This window comes from Miniopterus schreibersii (assembly GCF_964146895.1).
Source record: "Miniopterus schreibersii genome assembly, chromosome: 16".
Lineage (NCBI taxonomy): Eukaryota > Metazoa > Chordata > Mammalia > Chiroptera > Miniopteridae > Miniopterus > Miniopterus schreibersii.
This window is the reverse complement of record NC_138116.1, coordinates 33,773,910-33,792,138: the sequence shown is the minus strand read 5'-3', so window position 1 is coordinate 33,792,138 and position 18,229 is coordinate 33,773,910. Positions and strand designations below refer to the sequence as shown.

Below are 18,229 nucleotides of genomic sequence, written 5' to 3'. Positions count from 1 at the left end.
CAACTGGTGACGCGTCACCAGGGCAAAGGGGGCGGGGTCCTCCGTGAAGCAGCTTCTCGGAAGGCTCTGCGCAGGCGCGAATTGTATAGCCCCCGCTCCCGCTCCGGCTCGCGCCCCCGCCCCGCGCAGCGCAGCGCGGGAGATACAGGGATGTGGCCTGGGAGCGGCAGAGCTACAAGCTCGGCCATCTCAACTGATCACGAAGACGCGGGACACCACGCAGGAGCGAGCGGCCAAAAGCCCAAGGTGGGGATCAGAAGACCCGACTGGCCATAGCCCGGCCGCGGGCTGGGTTACCCCGGGCCGCGCGGCTCCCGCCGGCATCGGACGCCCCGGGTGTACAGTGGGGTTGGGCTGGACGCCGCCGCGAGGTGCTCGCAGCTGCAGGCAGGCCCGGGACCGCTAAGCCACAGAGCCGGCGCTGCAGGGAGGAGACGTGAGACATGACCGGGAGGGGTAAGAGGCGGGAGGGCGGAGGAGGTGCCGGGACCGGCCCCTCAGGGTGGCTGTGTCCAACCCCGGGTGGTGGCCGCACCCAGAGTCAGGGTCAGGAGTAGTAACATGAGCGTCCTGGAGCTCCCAAGCCAACAGCACAGTGCTCGGGACATGGTCTTTACGGTTGTAGTACTGGGAAAGTGTAAAACTAAAGGAAACACGCGGTGGGGAGAGTGCCGATTGGAAACGCTTACCTGGGTCCCCGTCCACACAGAAAGGAGGGATTCAAATCTCCCGCGCCCAAGGTAGCTCACGTCACCACCCTTACACCAGCCAATCGAAGGCAACGTTCTTCCCAAGCCGACCAATCAGGGGAGGCTTTGCCTCTCAAAGCCCGCCCCCTCTGTCTCGCTAGTTGTTGGAACCGTCGGGGAGACTCGCACAGCTTCGTGAATATTAAGCACGACGCCTGTCCAATAGCGTGAGGAGGAGCCCGCGTTCATATGCATATTCCCCGCCCCTCGCGGAGCAGCTGCCGGAGGAGCGGGGCGCCGCTGGCTCCCACCTGCACCCCGCGAGGAGGGCCCCCCTGGCTCTCGGGTCGCGGTTCAGGGCCCCCCTGGGAAGACGAGGCGCCGGGGACCCGCGGGGTCCTGCCTCGGCGCTGATTTAGCACCGACGCCCAAAGAAGGTGGTCCTGCCCGGGTGTGCGCCCGGCGGGCGGGCTCGGGCCTTGGACACGGCCGCCTGGCGCGGGCCTGCGGGGGTGCTTCCTGCGGGGGGCGCCCTCTCCTGCTTCGGCGAGAAGGGGCGACGGCCCGACGGCGCGAGCCAACCCTGCACGGCCTCGGCGGCTTCCTGAGCAGGCCCGGCCCTGGAGGCCAGACCCTGGGGTCGCCTCCCAATTTGCAGAAGGGGACATTTCTTGGAACTGTTGGAAACGTGATAGAATTGGCAAAAGTACATGAAATGAGCTATGGGAATTATAATCATAGATCACCATTGTACTTTTCCACAGTATGCAACTTGGGTCTTCCCTCTCTCCCCATGGGGTGGCGGGGGCTAGAAAAACCTTACCCTCCACCCAAGAACGAGGGCTGCTAGTGGAGGCGAACCATCTGCCCGCAGCTGCTGTGCTGCCCTCGGAAAGCTCTGAACTTGGGTGGTGCATCTCTTTCTTGGTATGCTTTAAAAAGGGGGGAGGGGAAACCTCTTCCTTCAGCTATTTATTCTGGAGTTTAAGTGTAATTGAAAATATTTTCAAAAGGAAAGCCTTTTGCACACACACACACACACATGCAGGCTAGCAAAGGAATGCGTCCAACAGAGGGAGCGTGGAACAACCTATTATCGACACTCAGTGTCTGTCTAGCACCAGTATATGGGTGAATGGAGTGTAAAGCAGTTATCCAGCACGGAGCTTAGAATCCGCTCTATTAGTAAGTACAACCAAAGCTTATATTCAAAGTAGAAATACTCAAGCAAGGTGCATTGAAGTTTCTAAGTGACTTTGAGATTTTTGTTGGAATGAAGCTATATTTCCCAAACTTCAGTCATTCTAGTGCCGTCTTCTTAATTTTTGACATACCCATGCGCCACCTGTAAAATTGGTGTTCTTCTTCAAATACATTCATTTTTTTACATGTAGACATAATTATTTTGAAAGGAGACTTTACAACACTACCATGAATGGAAAACTAGCTTCACTTGAATGATAGAGAGTAACCATAAAAATAAAATGAAACAAAACATCATAAAATTTAATATTAATTAAAAACAAAGAGATAAAAGTAATGATAAATCTAACCTTTGTTTTTTAAAACTCACATCTGCAAGTAAGTTTCTCAATATGAAGAGCAAGCCTATAGATATTTGGCTTGATTTGTTAGTTTAAGACTATGTACTTGTTTTTTTTACTTTCGGTGTTTATCAGACTAGGAATCTCAACTCACTAGTAAACATATTTATAAAGGTTAAAAGATGCAATTACTCCTCAAACTTGGTGACTTGTCCAGCAGGGAGCTAGGACGTATAATCCTCCTGTGGGCCCAGGAAGGAGAGGAGACCAAGATATGGTGAACCCCGCAAGTCTCCAGCACAAAGTCCTTTCATCATCTGGCCTCACCTCTTTACACTTTCTCCCTGGAATTGAAGGCTTTTAATCAGGAAACCAAGTTGATTTTAAATAGCTACAATGAGTACAGGTCTTTACCCACAATTGGCCTCTTCCTGTGTGAGAGGCCTGACCAGGCAACTCTGAGTGCTGGTGTGGCGAGGAAGCTTTCAGGCAAACACCCCAAGTCACTCTGTGTCCACTGGGAGGTGGGAACTTCTGGAGAAAAATGAAGTCAGAAGGATAGATCCTGGAGATTTAATCCAGGGTGTCCAAAAAAGGGTATGCACACTTTAACAACTGATGGTTCTTCAATGAAAATGCAACGTATTTTAATAAACACTGCCTTTATAATTATTCAAAGTGTGTGTGTACATTTTTTGGGACATCCTATATTTGTCAAGTAGAACTTCCAGAAGGAGGGAAAATAACAATGGCAAACAAAGATGGAGCAAGAGTGTCCTTGAGCTGAAGACTCAAGTCTTTGGATTGAAACACCCCCTTGAAATAATTATCACACACACACACCCCTAGTCTGGTGAAATTTCTTAATTCAAAGAATAAAGAGGAAAGCAATGAGTATCACCTTTCCTCTATAGCACAGATTACTCAAATAATGTCTTCAAAATTCTAGAGAAAATAATTTCCAATCTGGAATTCTATAACCAGTAGAAAATTTTTAAAAACACACCTCATATATGAAATCAAAATAAAGATATTTTTGGACATGCTAGTACTCTGAAAGTTGCACATATATACTCTTTTGGGTGGAAAAATTACTAGAGCAAAAGTGAAAACCCCAGAAAGAGGATACATTGACTATAAGAAACAGTGGAACCAACCCAGCAGTATGGTGAAAAGAAACCCCAGTATAGTAGCTGTATAACTGGAACACAATCAGTTCAAGTTATAACTGAAAGCCAGAAGAGTTCTTGAAGAATATCCTTAAGAATTACAGAAACTACGTGATTCATAACCCAGAAGTATAACCACATACTCCTGGTGAGTTGAAATTATATCTCTTCTGATCAATAAAAAGAGAGACAAATAGAAATTTTGAGAAAATTAAAAAGCTGTACAAGAAAGTTATAACCATGAAGAAACTTAAAATTTGATGTGTTTTTTTTTTCAGAGTAACATAGGAAACATAAGAGATGTTTGGTGCCAAGTGTCACCACCCCTTTCGTGAAGGGCTTACTGATCACCCCAGCTGAACTCATTCGCTGTCTGATCCATTCATTGATTCGAACAACAAAAACTTGTTGATCACTCTCTCAACTCATTCTCTGAATTCACTAACTCATTCATTAATTTGTCCAAATATTTATTGAACATCTACAAGTGCTGGGACCTGTGCTTGTCACTGAGGATAAAAAATGACAAGAAGGCACAGTCCCTGCCTTTTTATGGGAATTTATAATCTAGCTCTATTTTATTCTGACTCAAATGACACCATCTACCTTGTAAATTAGTCATTTTTACATCTTATTTTTTTCCTGGATAGAAGAGTTGAAGTCTTATTTATCTTTGCATTAAGCTAAAAGTAAACTGCACAAAACTTTTCCACAGTAAGAGCTCCATAAACAGTTTATTATTAGTAGTAGTATATTATTATCATTATCAAGTATTATATCTATCAGATTTATAAGCGCACATACTAGTTGACATGGCAATTCAATTCCACATCTAGGGATGGATTCTACAGATACATCTGCACTTATGAAAAATGATGCTTGTTAAAAGTTATTCAATGCAACATTGCTTGTAATAGAAAAAAAATTTTTTAACCTGTCTACTAAAAGAAGACTGATTAAATAAATTATGAAACAGTCATAGAGTGGGATACTTTTCACTTGTAAAATGTATAATGAGGAAAATTTTTATATTTCTAGTTGGAATAACTGCCAAGATATATGAAATGAAAAAAGGAAGGTTCAGGTGAGTATATATAGCATTCTATCATTATTATGATAGAAAAAAGTAAAATGTAATTATTTGTATACACATAGAATTTCTCTAGAAAGATACAAAAAAACCGTTGCCTCTGCTGAGGGATCTCCATGGCTGGGGGTCAGGAGGGGAAAGATTTCACTGAATACTTTTCTACCATTGGAGAAGTGTGCAATACATTGTCTCTTTTTAAAAATAAAAAAGCTCTTTATAATAAAGTATTTAGGTAAACAGATGACACAAATAGGGCAGCAAGAGAAGAGCAGGTGTGGAAAGAGTTGGGCAGAGATAAACTTGTTTTGAAACTGAAAGAACTCTGAAGGAGGCTATGGGAGGCAGCCTGGTGCAGCGGGAAAATGCAGTCAGCCGGAGGCCTGAAGCCTGGCCTCCAGCCCGGACCTTGCCACTCACGGCCTGGCTTCTTATCCATATTACCTGTCCTGCCAGGTATTTTATGGACAATTGGATTTTATGGGTGCACAATTGCTGCCAAAACATCAGATATTAATTTCTAGTTTAGAAGCCTGAAATCATATCAAGCATCTCGGACATTTGCACCATGGGATACTATGCAGCTGTAGAAATGAAGGATCCCTTACCCTTTGGGACAGCATGGGGGGACCTGGAGAGTGTTATGCTAAGCAAAATGAGCCAGGCAGAGACAGACAAGTGTCACATGATCTCACTCATATGTGGAACCTAAGGAATAAACTAAACCGATGAACAAAATAGATCCAGAGACGTAGAAACATGGAACAGACGGAGGGATCTCGGAGGGAAGGCGGGGTGGGCGGGGAGAGACTAACCTAAGAACTTACATGCATCTATGCATAACCCACGGACACAGACAATAGTGGGGCGAAGGCCTGGGGAGGGGTGCAACGGGGAGGGGATCAATGGGGGGAAAAGGGGACATTCGTGATACTTTCAACAATAAAGATAATTTCTTTTTTTAAAACCTCTTGTTTAACTCAGACAGTGCCACCACGAGCCTTGAACTCTGTTTCGGTGGCTTTGCCAGTGGTACTGGGACCTGTATCAGCTTCCCTAACCAAATGCGTGTGGATGGGACAAAATCTTCCTCCGCATAAAGGTATTGGTAAAGAGTGAATTGTTTTCTGTCTTAGGTTTCACTGTGGAACAGCAAGTTCATTGATAAGAAACCATCAGTGTTTATTCTCTACTTTCTTTTTTTTAAAAATATGTTTTTCTGTATTTTTTTTTAGAGGAAGGGAGAGAAAGAAGGAGAGGGAGAGAGAAAGAAACTTCAACGCTGGGAACAGCGATGGGCTGCCGCCTGCACGCCACCTGCTGGGGACGGAGCCCTAACCCAGGCAGGTGCCCTGACGGGCGTCAGTGCCCAGAACCTCTGGTGCCGGGGCCAAGGTTCAGCCAACTCCCTGAGCCACAGCCAGGGCTCTACATTCCTTACATTGAGTCTCAGTATCACAGGCCGGTTTGCCACGCACGCTGGTGTGCCGCAAGAATTTTTAAAACATACCATAACTGACTGTTTAGTCAGGGGCACTGAGCCGCATTCCCTGATTACCAAATTAAAAAATGACAACAGCCAACACACCAACAGCCATCCTGTGTGAATGAACCGAAACGATACCTTTTCTTTTTTATCAGATCAGCAAAAAATATGTTTTTTGGTGTGCTGCAGAATTTTAGTAATTAGTTTCTGTGCCGTGAGATGAAAAGGGTTGAGAAGCACTTGGCATAGGCCACTGTGCAAAGCTGACTATTCAAGACCCCAGTGTCCTGGGGGAAAAAAAAAAAACAAAAACCCAGCAGTTAAGAACCATGATAACGTACCCTAGCCTGTTTGGCTCAGAGGTTAGAGCATCGGCCTGCGGACTGAAGGGTCTCAAGTTCGATTCTGGCCAAGGTCATGTACCCCAGGTGCAGGCTCGATCCCCGGCCCCAGCCAGGGCGTGTGCGGGAGGCAGCCAATCGATGCGTCTCTCACATGGATGTTTCTGTCTCTCTCTCTCCCACTCTCTCTGGTGAGGACTGAAAATTAAAAAAAAGAAACATGATAACTTAAGAGCTTTCATTGGAATTTTAAACTTCCACTAACCAAATAAGAGAAATAAGAGTGGTGTGCTTTTAAGAGGTCCTCAGAAAAATAAAGACGCAGTAGCACATATGTTTCTCTTTTAAAATAGCATATTTCCACTGCCAATAGGACTAAGAGATGCTCTCAGCCATCTCTCTCATGTGGTCACCGCAAACCCACAAGCCCAGTAGTATGTTCTCAATGTCTACTGTGCGCCGTGAGCTCCACCAGTTCCCTTTGCTATTCATAGCACCCACGTGTCTGTGAGAGGGTTGGCGTGAAGCTAACTCGCCCTCACAGGGAGTGGACCCAGGACCAAGCACATTCTCTTCACTGAAGAGGGGCCTCCCTGAGGTTTGGTAGGTTTTAAACCTATACTTACTTTTGAATTGTTGACATGCCTTTTTAGAGAACCTGATTCTTGGAATTGCAAAAAACTTGAAAGGTTATCTGGTCCAATCTGATGCTGAAATGCCCTCTAGAGCATTCCTGCCAAACGGCTGTCCAAAGTTTGATCACTCCCAGTGATGGGAAACTCATCACCTCCCAAAGCAGCACCTCTTTGGGCTGCTGAGCTGGAAAGGCCTTCCTATAATGTCCATCCTTGGGGACTAGTTTACACCTTGGGCCATACAGAATAAATCTGCTTTTTTCTTATACATGAGCAACCTTAAGGTATTTTAAAACATCAGCCCTTTCTCCTCTAAGAATTCTCTTCCCAGGCTAAATCTTTAGGTTCCTTCAATTCTTCTTCATATGTCAGCTGTAGAACCAAACTAAAATGAAGTCACTTATGTCGGGAACAAAATGGAGACATTCAGCACAGGCACAGAGAGGAAACATAACCTAACCTCACAGGAATTTGCTCTTTTCAGAAATCAGCAGAAGATACCAGACAACCTCCAAGCGCCAGGTCTGTTCATGCCACCTCTGGACTCCTTGTCTCCCTGATTCAGTTATCCTGATCCAAATAAGAACGCCGATCAGCTAAAAGAAGCCCAACAACTTTGTATTTATCCCATAAAAACCCCTTAGTCTGTGAGCGACTCGGAACTCATTGCTCCTGTAGCCCTGAGTTTCCCGGTTTGCAGGTCAAAAGCCTTGCAAAGATAAATGTGTCTTTCTGCTCTGTCTCATTCAGTGTGCAGTCTGGCTTTTTAGGTAGTATTTCTAGCCTCCCATCATATCCTGTCTCAGTTTACCTCTAGTCCAAAATTGTATATAATACTCCTGTACCAGAAGGGGGCAATTATTTTAATGGAGTAGGTTTTGTAAGATGACTTTTTAGCATCAAAATACCCTAAAGGAGAGCTTTTGATGGTAGCCGCACAATTGACTGGGCCCCGGCCTTTAGCAGAGCCTGAGATGAACCCCCTGGGCGAGGTGGCACCGCAGGGGCCCGGGCAGTGCGGAGGTGGGGCCGCGGAGCCTGGGGCAGCCACTTCCCCGGGGACCTCGGGGACCTCGCTGCCTCCTCTGTAAAATGAGCAGCTGCTCCAGGGCTCTGCAGGGAGTCTCAGTGGCTTCGCAAATGTTTGACTTTTATTTTAAACTCTTTATTTTTAAAACTGTAATAAAAATATGTACAGTCCAATGTCTCCTATATTAAAAATGTCGTGTGCCCATTTAGATCATTGGAGCCAACCAACATTTTGGAGACCTCAAGACTAACACCAGCTTTGTTGTCTTTTTATATTTTTCAGCTACATCTAAAAGTGACTTTGGTTAGGAAGGGTTTATTCGGTAGAGCTTTTTTTAAATTCAGGCCCGTGTGTGTCTATGCCTATAAAATTGTCCCAGTTGAGGACAGTTACACCACCTTTAATTAATGCTGGGCCAGCTCAGGCCACGTGTTGGGGGGCATTCTCTTGCCATAAAGCAATAGTGAGGTGTACGATTGATTGCAAGAGGGCCGATACGAGTTTCAGTGCTCACTAAGTTTAGAACGTCGTTTGGCTGACGTTTATAATTATGACAAGGAAGGAGAGAGAGCGTGAGTATGTCTTTGAAACCAAATTTCCACTAATTCCTACTGGTTTTAGAATCAGTTTTTGACTGGAGAATACACTGAACTTGCAAGTCTGGAAAATGAGATCATTTGCTACTTATCTGCAGGATTTTCTCATTAATATGCAGCTAACTCTTTTTTTTATTATTATTGATTTCAGAGAGAGGGGAAGGGAAAGACAGAGAGAGAGAGATCAATCGGTTGCCTCTCATACGCCCCCGACTGGACATCAAACCCACACCCGAGGCATGTGCCCTGACCGGGAATCAAACCTTTCCGTGTGCGGGGTGACCCTCCAACCAACTGGGCCCCCGGCCAGGTCACGCAGCTGACTTTCTTAAGTAAAAGAAACCTAACAGATACTGAGCCTGATGCCGCGCCGTAAGTGGCATCCCAGCTCCACCCCTTAGTAGTTGAGTCATCTTGGGCAAAAAACTGGGATTTTTAAGGCCCTGGCTCTAGAGCCTGAGATGTAGCCACTGGCCCATCACCTGAGCACTGCGCTCACCCAGGTGCTCCGAGGAGACAGGCTGGTCATTTTCGGGGTGGTCTAAAGGGGCCTTTTCCTGTATGATGTCAGAGGCTTGACTGAGGCCTTTCCTGAATCTGGCAGACACCTAGCCCCTATTTGCCTTCCGAAGCCATGGCCATGCTATGTCCTTCGCCGTGTCCTGTACCAGGAAAAGTGGGCTGCATGGGTGATCCTGTGACCGCTACCCATCGACCTCGGGGACTGTCCTGTAAGCTGCTTCACCCAGCCCACAGCACCCAGGGCAGGAGCCCTGCCTCCCGGCTGTCCTGCCATCCGAAGTATGGACTCCTGGGTGGCAACAGCCTCCTGGCGGTGCTTCGGCAGCTTGACTTGGGGATGGACGGCAAGCAGTCCCTCAGCCTGGAGACTGCTTCGTAGGGCACCATATGGATTACACGAAATATGTGCCAAGTGCTGTCACATGGTAGATGCTCAATTCATATTTTATGCCCTTTTTCTTGTAGGTGCTTGGTGTTTGCACATACTCAGAGGAACATTCACTTACAAGGCTCTATCTTGTATCACATAAGTGGCTCAAACTGCATATACCATAGGACAGTCGTTCCTAACACACAAGTCACATCAACATCAACTGAAAATCTTTCTAACATTTTCTTAGACCTACTCAGTCGGAATCACCAGGGTGGGGCTGGAGCACATGAATATAGTATATACTTATTTCCTATTGAAATAGGTGCAAATGCTGATAATTAAAGATGTAACTAGCATAAAAGGGCATGCAATGGGAAGTAGGTCTCCCTCTCACTCCCGTCCCTCCAGCCCCTCCTCCCAAGTCCTGTCCCATGGCATTTATTTTTTCCAAAGATATGCTGTAATTTTTTTCCAATGTTTTTTCTCTGTGTTCTTCAGATTGGATAATTTCTAGTCTATCTTCTAGTTCATTGACTTTTGGGGGGGGTCATTTCCATTCTGCTGGAAGTCCATCCAGTGATTTTACGTTTCTAATGTATTTTTTTTTTTTTTAGTTCTAGAATTCAACCACGTGGTTATTTGTTAACAATTTCTATTTCCCTGATGCCATTTCCTATTTGCTCATTCATTATGAACAATTTTCCTTTACAACCAGTTCTTATCCCAAGGTATGTTTCCCCTTAATGACAAAAACTTTTTCCCCCACTTCTAATTAATTCTCAAATGGATTCCTGTTTATCTAGAGAATGAAGAATTAGACCCAGTGATCTTCACAGAAAAAAAATTATTACAATCTCTTAAAATCCTATTATTCACCTTGCAAGCAATTTTGAATTTGTCTTCACTAAAAAAAAATTAATGTTTCACTTGAACTGTATCGTGCATCTAATGTGAGTAAAATCGTTTCTTCTGCTAAGTGATTTGAACAAGATACATCAAAACACTGCCTTTGCCTACTTTTAGTTGGAAATATTTTCAATCTCCCGCACTGCCTTATTGTGTAAGGTGGAGAACTTAAGGGTATGATCTCAAGGGAACTCCTGAGCTTTCAGTGACAGCAACTAGGACACGAGAACATTTGTGCCACCTGTCCTACAGCTGCTGGAATAATGTCCGCCCTAGTCCATTAGGTAGGAGAAAGCAATTCTCTCCCAGCCACTCACTGAGTTACGGGAAAACCCATTTCTGCTGCAAGAGGGAAAAGGAAGCAGAACTTCTGCTTAAATGATGCCCAAGAAAACAATTTCTTTGACCATAAACGATTCCATCTTACATTAGTCCTAGGAAAGTATATAACACATAATTAGTATAGTATAGTGTATTCACTGAAAGCTGCCTTAAAGAAAAATGAAGTTAGGCCAATGCTGAGAAAAGCACTTGAAACGAGGTAACCATTTAGTAATCTTTGTTCTTTTTAAGTAAACAAATGCCAAAAAATATTTATAAATATGATTAAGCTGAATTGTATTTCCTAAAGAAAATACCAGCATTTTCCAAGAAAGGGACTTTTTTTCTTACAGGGCATTTTTTTCGCTTATAAATTTTGTATTTAATAGATTTTATATAAAGAACCATTCCACACGATGGCAGAGGACGCCTGGGTGGAGCACCTACCTCTGCTCTTTATGATAAAATTATGAAACACATCAACAAGATCGAAGACCCAGTTTCCAAGAGAAGGTGGTCATGGATACAGGTGCCAGTCAGGCCTTCTACAGAAGCTGAACCACCCCCTGATCCCATAAATTGTGAAAGATATTGTTAAATTAATATTGCATAGTAAAAAGTTTGTGTTAATTATTGTTAATTGTGTTAATGTTCATTGCAAACTTGCTAATTGCATAAATAACTATTTCCTAATGTTTCATTTTAAAATACAGTTTAGGATGCTAAAGTTATGTTTATGGTTTATAAATACCTATCTGCTGGCATTTATGTGGACCAAGCAGTCAGATTGGGCCAAACCCTGGAAAATGTAAATATATTTACTCTCCTTTTTCCATATTGTCATGGCCTTGTGCTCCTGACAGCTTTAATGGTATTTGCTATTAAATCTTGACAGACACCATCGGGTGCTTCTCAGAATGTGGGTGGGCCCCCCGAAAACCTGCATCAGAGCCCCCAGGGGGTTAGCGTATGGCTTCCTAGGCCCCATCACAAACCTGCTGAATCAGAACTTCAGTTTCAGAAACACTGCACCTTCAGGGGTGCCTGCTCTGTCCTACCAGTGATCTTCCTTGGGTTTCACTTTTCCACAGGAAACAGAACATAAATCTCAAATTGTCTTTGCACTTGGACCGGTTCCCTTTGTTGATCTGATACAAGAATAGCTTTTTGTGCTGCGACGGTGAGTTTGTTGAATGGATCCCTTGTATATTAGGAGGAGAAATTTAGTGCCTCCTCGCTCCCCATCACGGCTGGCCCTGGTAGCTCTGAGGATAAACCAGCTTGGATTTCACCCTGGAGGATTAACATTTCATAGAGCACATAAAGCCACTTGAAAGTCAAGAGGAGGCAGAGCGAAGCGTGCACTGGGCTCTTTGTGGGGTCGGTTTCTTGCCTTTGGCCATTTGTCAGGCGCAGCAGCTGAGGCTGCTGAGTTGGAGGTAGCAGCTTTCAGGAGACAAACCAGCAGCAAGAGGCTCCCCTAGAGGGCAGAGCAAAGGCTACTGACCCACCTCCTGCCCCTCGCCCGCTTAACTCCACACCTGGGATTGTAGGAGAGAAAATGCATCTTACTCTAAGTTAGGCACCTGGGGACCTGTGAGCTAAACTGTCAAAGGTTAGCAGGAGAAAAGGCATGCCATTCTCTGGATGTTCATTTTTTTACATGCATCGGAGCTTTACAAAAAAGCAGCAAAATCTCAAAGAAGCAACTAGAATTGGGGGCTTAGATACCATTTTAACAAAAGGCAACAAATAGTGGGAAAGGAAAAAGGAAAGGGGATTTGGGCTTCTAGGACGATAAATTGTGGGAACATGACTAAGATACGTATGGGTAAATAATGGAAGATGTGGGTCATTTTAGTAAAGTCTGTTTCTCCAGACTCATCCTGGTGTGATTACACACACCCCCCCCCCAATCTCTAGTGATAAGAGTCAGTGTCCCCTTCCTGGTGCAGAGGGGCACCTTCCTCAAAGGAGAATTTATGACCTGCTCTTAGGCAGATAAGGGAAGGGCAGAGACTTTTCCTGTATCTGTTTTTCCTCAGTTACCAGCTCAAAATAATCCTTATGTCAAAGTGGCACATGTTGGGGTGACACATTCTGATCCCCTTGGGATCATCAGTATATGCAGCTGGGGAGAAGCTGAACAGGGGCTGGCACGAAATGAGGAGCTCAGGCAGCTTGGCTGAGGTCTAGCTGCAACCCTGTGCAGAACAGTTGGGCTGCGCCCTGCTGAGGCCTGCTCTCCCCGCTGCACCAGAATTGCCGTGGGCTAATGTCAAAGCATCCCTCTGACCCTGGAGGAACTAGAGCAGCAGGTGGCAACCGGGTAGAACAGCTCTGCAGGAAGATAGAATCTCAGATGATGAAAACAAGGCTTCATTGTTCAAGGGATTGAAATCATAAGTAATTTTTAAAAAGCTGTGTGAAATATGTGGTTATGCCATATCAGCAAATGATCCTAATACTATGACTAGTAAATTACAAATTGGGGTCCTATTTAAAATCTAAGCAAAGCCCTAAATTCAAGGAAATCATTATGTTCCACTAGAGGGCACTGTGGTAACAACCTAGTAACTGATTTATAAAATAATAGACTAGCGAGAAGGGAGGGAGTTTGTGATTCGTTTACAAATTTGTACAGAAACAAAAATCAAATACCACTTTTACCGTAGAGAGTTTGTCTATATGATGTGAAAACTACTCAGGCAGGGTTTTTTTTAAAGTTGGAATATTTTTTAAACTGCAAGTTGACTGACTTGAGCAAAATGGAATGGCTTTCAATTAGTTGCCATGTTGTTCTGTTGCTATGTGGACAAAATCAAGGAGATCACATTTCCTCTGCCTCAGCCATTTGAAAAGCTTCATACCCCTAAGAGTTGTCATCTGCAGTTGTGCCCAGAGTGACAAAGTTTATGTGAGGGTTTAAATTGGGAAAGATAATAATGTTGTAGCTTGTTTTTTGGCTTTTATGATTGATTGATTGATTGATTGATTGATTGATTGATTTTAGAGAAAAGAGAGAAAGAGAAATATTGATTTGTTTATGCACTCGTTGATTGATTCTTGCATGTGCCCTGACCAGGGATCAAACCTGCAACCTTGGCGTATCAGGACTCTGCTCTAACCAACTGAGCTACCCAGCCAGCGCCTGTTGTTTTTTTGTTTCTTTGCTTGTTTGTTTTAACTCTGAGTGACAGTTTGGGTGCTTCACGTGTATGCTCTTTCATCCCCGCAGCAGCCCTATGATTATTTAGGTCCTATTATTTATTATCATGATCGGGCAGATGAGGGAACATGGCTAATCGATGGCTGAGTTGGGATTCAAACTGGGGCAGATCAAATCTAGCCCCAAGTTTGAGCTATTTCTAGGCAACTGGTGGCAAAGACAGAACCAGAACCCAGGCCTCTTTGTTAAACTGAAGAGTGATTCAATGTTGAAAAAGATGTGTACGGGCAGAAAAGGATGGAAGAAAACTTTAGAAGAGGGCTGCAGGAAAGACAGAATGACTGTGTTTGCAAAGAGACAGATTCATGCCAAGATATAAGAACATTCCGGGCCGAGCTGGGATGTCCCATAGATGCCAATTAGGCACAGAGCCAGAGCAGCCAAGACCAGAGGGACTTCCCCACCGCCTCCTGAAACCCATAGAGCCCTGCAACGCATGGACTGGTGGACTTCCCAGGAGAGGCTCTCAGAAGATTGCTTCTTGCTTCAGGGCACAGAATAGGAGAGTTTGAAGTTCAGCTTAATCCCCAGAGCCCTTAGTCAAGTTCATTCCAAAATTATGAGAATAATTATAGTTGCTGCCCCTTGAGCACTCAAATGCCAGGCACTGCACTGAGCGTTTTACGTGTCTTAGCTCACAGAATCTTCCTGACAACTCTGTGAGGTGAACACCATGTCCACCACCTGGGAATCTGATGAGCTGGCCCCTCATAAGGCATATGTAGATTACAAGTGAGAATGTGTGTCCTGCACAGAAACTGAATATTTTAACCACCCTCCCTTGTCTTTGAACAATACAGCCAATTCTGTTATGAAAGCACAACCCACTTCTGAGGAAGGAGGGCAGATTGCTTACTTCCCTTTTCCAAAATCCCACCCAAGTGGAGGAAAGGAAATCTACATACATATATGAGAAAATGGGAGGAGACACAACATGGGTAAGAGAGTTCCAGAAATATTTAGAAGATGGAGAGAACAGTAGGTGATTTGGTAGAACTGGGAATCACTACCTGGGTCCTGCAGACAGGAAGACCGACAAGCAGATGGGGATCGGCCTTGTAGAGCTCTAAGTTCTGAGGACTGGGAAGCACAAGATCTACAGAAGGTGGAAATGAGGCCTGGCGCTAAAATGGGGGGAGCATGGGCAGGGGGTGGTTGACCCTCCTTCCTTCTGCTTTTGAGAGTTACCAGGCATCATGGGCAGCTTAGTCAGCCCTCGCCACACACCCACCATGCCAACAGGTCTGAGTTCTCTCTGGATAACTGAGGCTCCAAAGAACGCTGAAGTCCAACACTTTAGAGCCCCGCCCTAATTAATAAGCCAACTGCTGCCCAATCATCTTGTAGTAAGACCTTCCCATGGACAAGCCCCACCCACTCCCTCACAGCTTCCATTCATTCCTCTTGTTAGTGACTCCGGTTTAGACAAGACCCAGCAGCCCAGAATCACCAAATATGTAAGGAAAGCCTTCGACCTGAAAGACAGACCCAAGCAAACCAGTAAAATAGGAATCTAGAGGAAACAGATGATTCAGGGAGCAGGAAGCTAGTGAAAGAAAAATCCTTGAAAGAATTCCTTCACAGAAGTAAAATAAGACATTATGTCCATCAAAACAAGAGTTTGGTGTTATTTTTAAAGGGATTAATGAGAAAACAAGAATATTTTGGAAAAATTTTTTAAACTTTGAATTAATAATAACTGAGGAACAATGAGAATGAGGCCCAATCCAGGGAGTACAATTCCCAACGAATAGGAATTCTATAAAGAGAAAACAGAAAAAGAGAAATGGAAGGAAGGAAATTCTAATAAAAACAATACCATTTCCCAGAACTGAGGGACACGAGTCTCCAGATTGAAAGGTCCCACTAAGTACCTGGCACAATGACTAAAAGCTCCAGCCAAGACTCGTCATCGCAGACTGCAGAATACCCTGAATAAAGCAAAGATTTCCAAGGCCTCCAGGGAGAAAAACACACAGTAGATCGGCACAGCCTTCAGCTTCTAAATAGCCACACAGAAGTCAGACAATAATAGAGTGATGCCTTCAAGCTTGTGTGAGAATTATTTTCAGCCTAGAATATTTGTAACCAGATGAACTCAGATAATCAATGATGTATGAAAGTGGAATAAAACACTTCAGACAGGTAAGGACTCACATTTTACCTCACATGTGTATCTTCTCTTTAACAGCTACTGCAGGATGTACACCAACCAAATGAGGAAGTCACCTAAGAAAGAAGATGTGGAGCTAGGAATCATTAATACAGGAAGGCAGCTAATAGAGAAGAACCAGTCCAGAGGGGAGCAGGGGAATGGCAGGCTCCAGGAAGGAGGCGCCAAGGAATAAAAGAAAATGACATGTTTGGGGATGTAGAAAATAATATCCAGAACATTGAAGCACTTGGAGGGGGCGGGGGCAGGGGCAGTGGGGTGGGGAAAGCGATTAGCAATTGGTATATAGAATGCTAAGCAAATAAAAACCAAAAATTAATTATTAGTTTCAATAAATAAATGAAGAAAACTGTTCTTTTTGTAATAATAATCACAAAAAGTAATTATTAATTCCAGGAAATAAACTCATGCAAAGGGCCCAATGTAGAGGTGAGCCTAATGCATTTAAGGACTAGAAAGGGGAGTGGGGCTGGAACAGAACTGGGGAGGGGAGAAGACTAGCAGGCGAGGTCAGAGAGGTAAGAGGGGCCAGGACGTGAAGGGCCTGTGGACCACTGTGGGGACTCTGGCTTCCACTCTGAGATGGGAGCAGCTGCAGGGCTCTGTGCTAAGGAGTGATGTGATCTCACTTATGTGTCAGCAGGGTAATTCTGCCTGATGTGTTCAGAATAAACCATGGGGAAGGGGGGAGGGAGAAGCAAGATGCTACTGCAGTTAGAAGGCAACTGCAGCGATCACAGTGAAAGACGATGATGGCCCAAGAGGAAGATGGTGGCTTGGATCAGGGTGCCAGCATTGGAAACGATGAGAGTGATTGGACTGAGGGTAGGCTTTGAAGAAAGAGAGGAGTCCAAAATGCCCCAAGGTTTCTAGTCTAAGCAACTGGAAGGATGAAGTTGCTGTCAAATGAGACAGGGAGGCCACAGTTAGAGCAACCTTCCCCTTGTCTATTGCTGAGCCAGCCCAAACTTAGTGGCATAAAACAACACAATAATTTATTATCATTAGCTCTCATGGTTCTGGCAGTTGGCTGGGCTCAGCTAGGCATGTCTCACTTGGTTGGGGTGAGAATTCCTGGAAGATTCAACGAGCTGGGGGATGGACCATCTGGGGCTCCTAGGCCTCTCCCTCTCTCTCTCTCTCTCCATGGTCTCTCCACATGATCTCTCCAGCATGGTGGCTTCAGAAGAACTAGACTTCTTACACAGTGGCCCAGGGCCCCACGGGGTATGTCCCCGGACAGAGCGGGAAGCCATGCCTTCCTTTACGACCCAGCATCAGAGGCAACACAGCATCGCTTCGCTGCGATCTACTCCTCAGAGCCAAGTCACCACGTTCAGGTAGGAAGGGGATCAGGGTCCCCCTCTGGATACAGGGAGAGTCAAAGAATTTGTGAGCATGTTTTAAAACCACCAGAGCAGGCTGGGGGTAGAAGGTAAGATTCAGTAGGGGACATTTTGAGTTGAACACTGTTGGCATGGTAATTAAAAAGCAAACATTGACCATTACTTTAACCAAAAATTGTGATGTGACCACACAGGGGGAACTGAGGGAAAGGAAGTGATGGGGTCTCGGTGTGGAAGGGCCAAGCTCTCATCCCCCATTGTGGGAAATCAGTGAATGTAAACAGAGGGAAAATCAGGAAAGAAGAGTAAAACAATGTTAGAAAGACGGGGAAATACAAAGGGAGATACATAGGAGGGGGGCCATAAGGATGGGGTGTAGGAAGGGGGAGGGGGCTAGTGTTTTCAGTATGTCTTCCAGTATTGTTTGACTTTTTAATCTATGTACATGTATTAGTTTGATAAAAGAGCAATTTTTAAAAGGATGTAAATTTTGTTTCAGTGAAATTGATATTTTAAATGTATTGAAAAGAAGGCCCGATCCATACGGCAAGGGCAATTTCAGAAAGCACCCGACCCACTTTGCGCCTTGTCCCGTACACCTCTGGCCCGGAGAGCGCTGAGACCCGCAGGGCGCAGCGCACAGCCCAGGCCACCTCGGGCACTGTGCTGTCCAGCACCGGGGGCTGCAAACTCCCAAGTGCCAGGTCGGCTCACTAATCCCCCCTCCCCAACCTTTCGAGGCGCTGGGGCAGGGCTGATGCCATTTAAGAAGAAACGAGGGC

At 45.1% G+C, this 18,229-nt stretch overlaps 1 long non-coding RNA gene across 1 annotated transcript; it reads left to right on the top strand.

The window, feature by feature from the left end:
• Window positions 1–115: 115 nt before the first annotated feature.
• On the top strand, window positions 116–8,184 carry LOC308546585. The gene is made up of 4 exons (XR_013997355.1): window positions 116–246; window positions 4,441–4,486; window positions 5,474–5,591; window positions 7,436–8,184. It is a non-coding gene; the product is annotated as an uncharacterized lncRNA (long non-coding RNA).
• The last annotated feature ends 10,045 nt before the right edge of the window (window positions 8,185–18,229 follow it).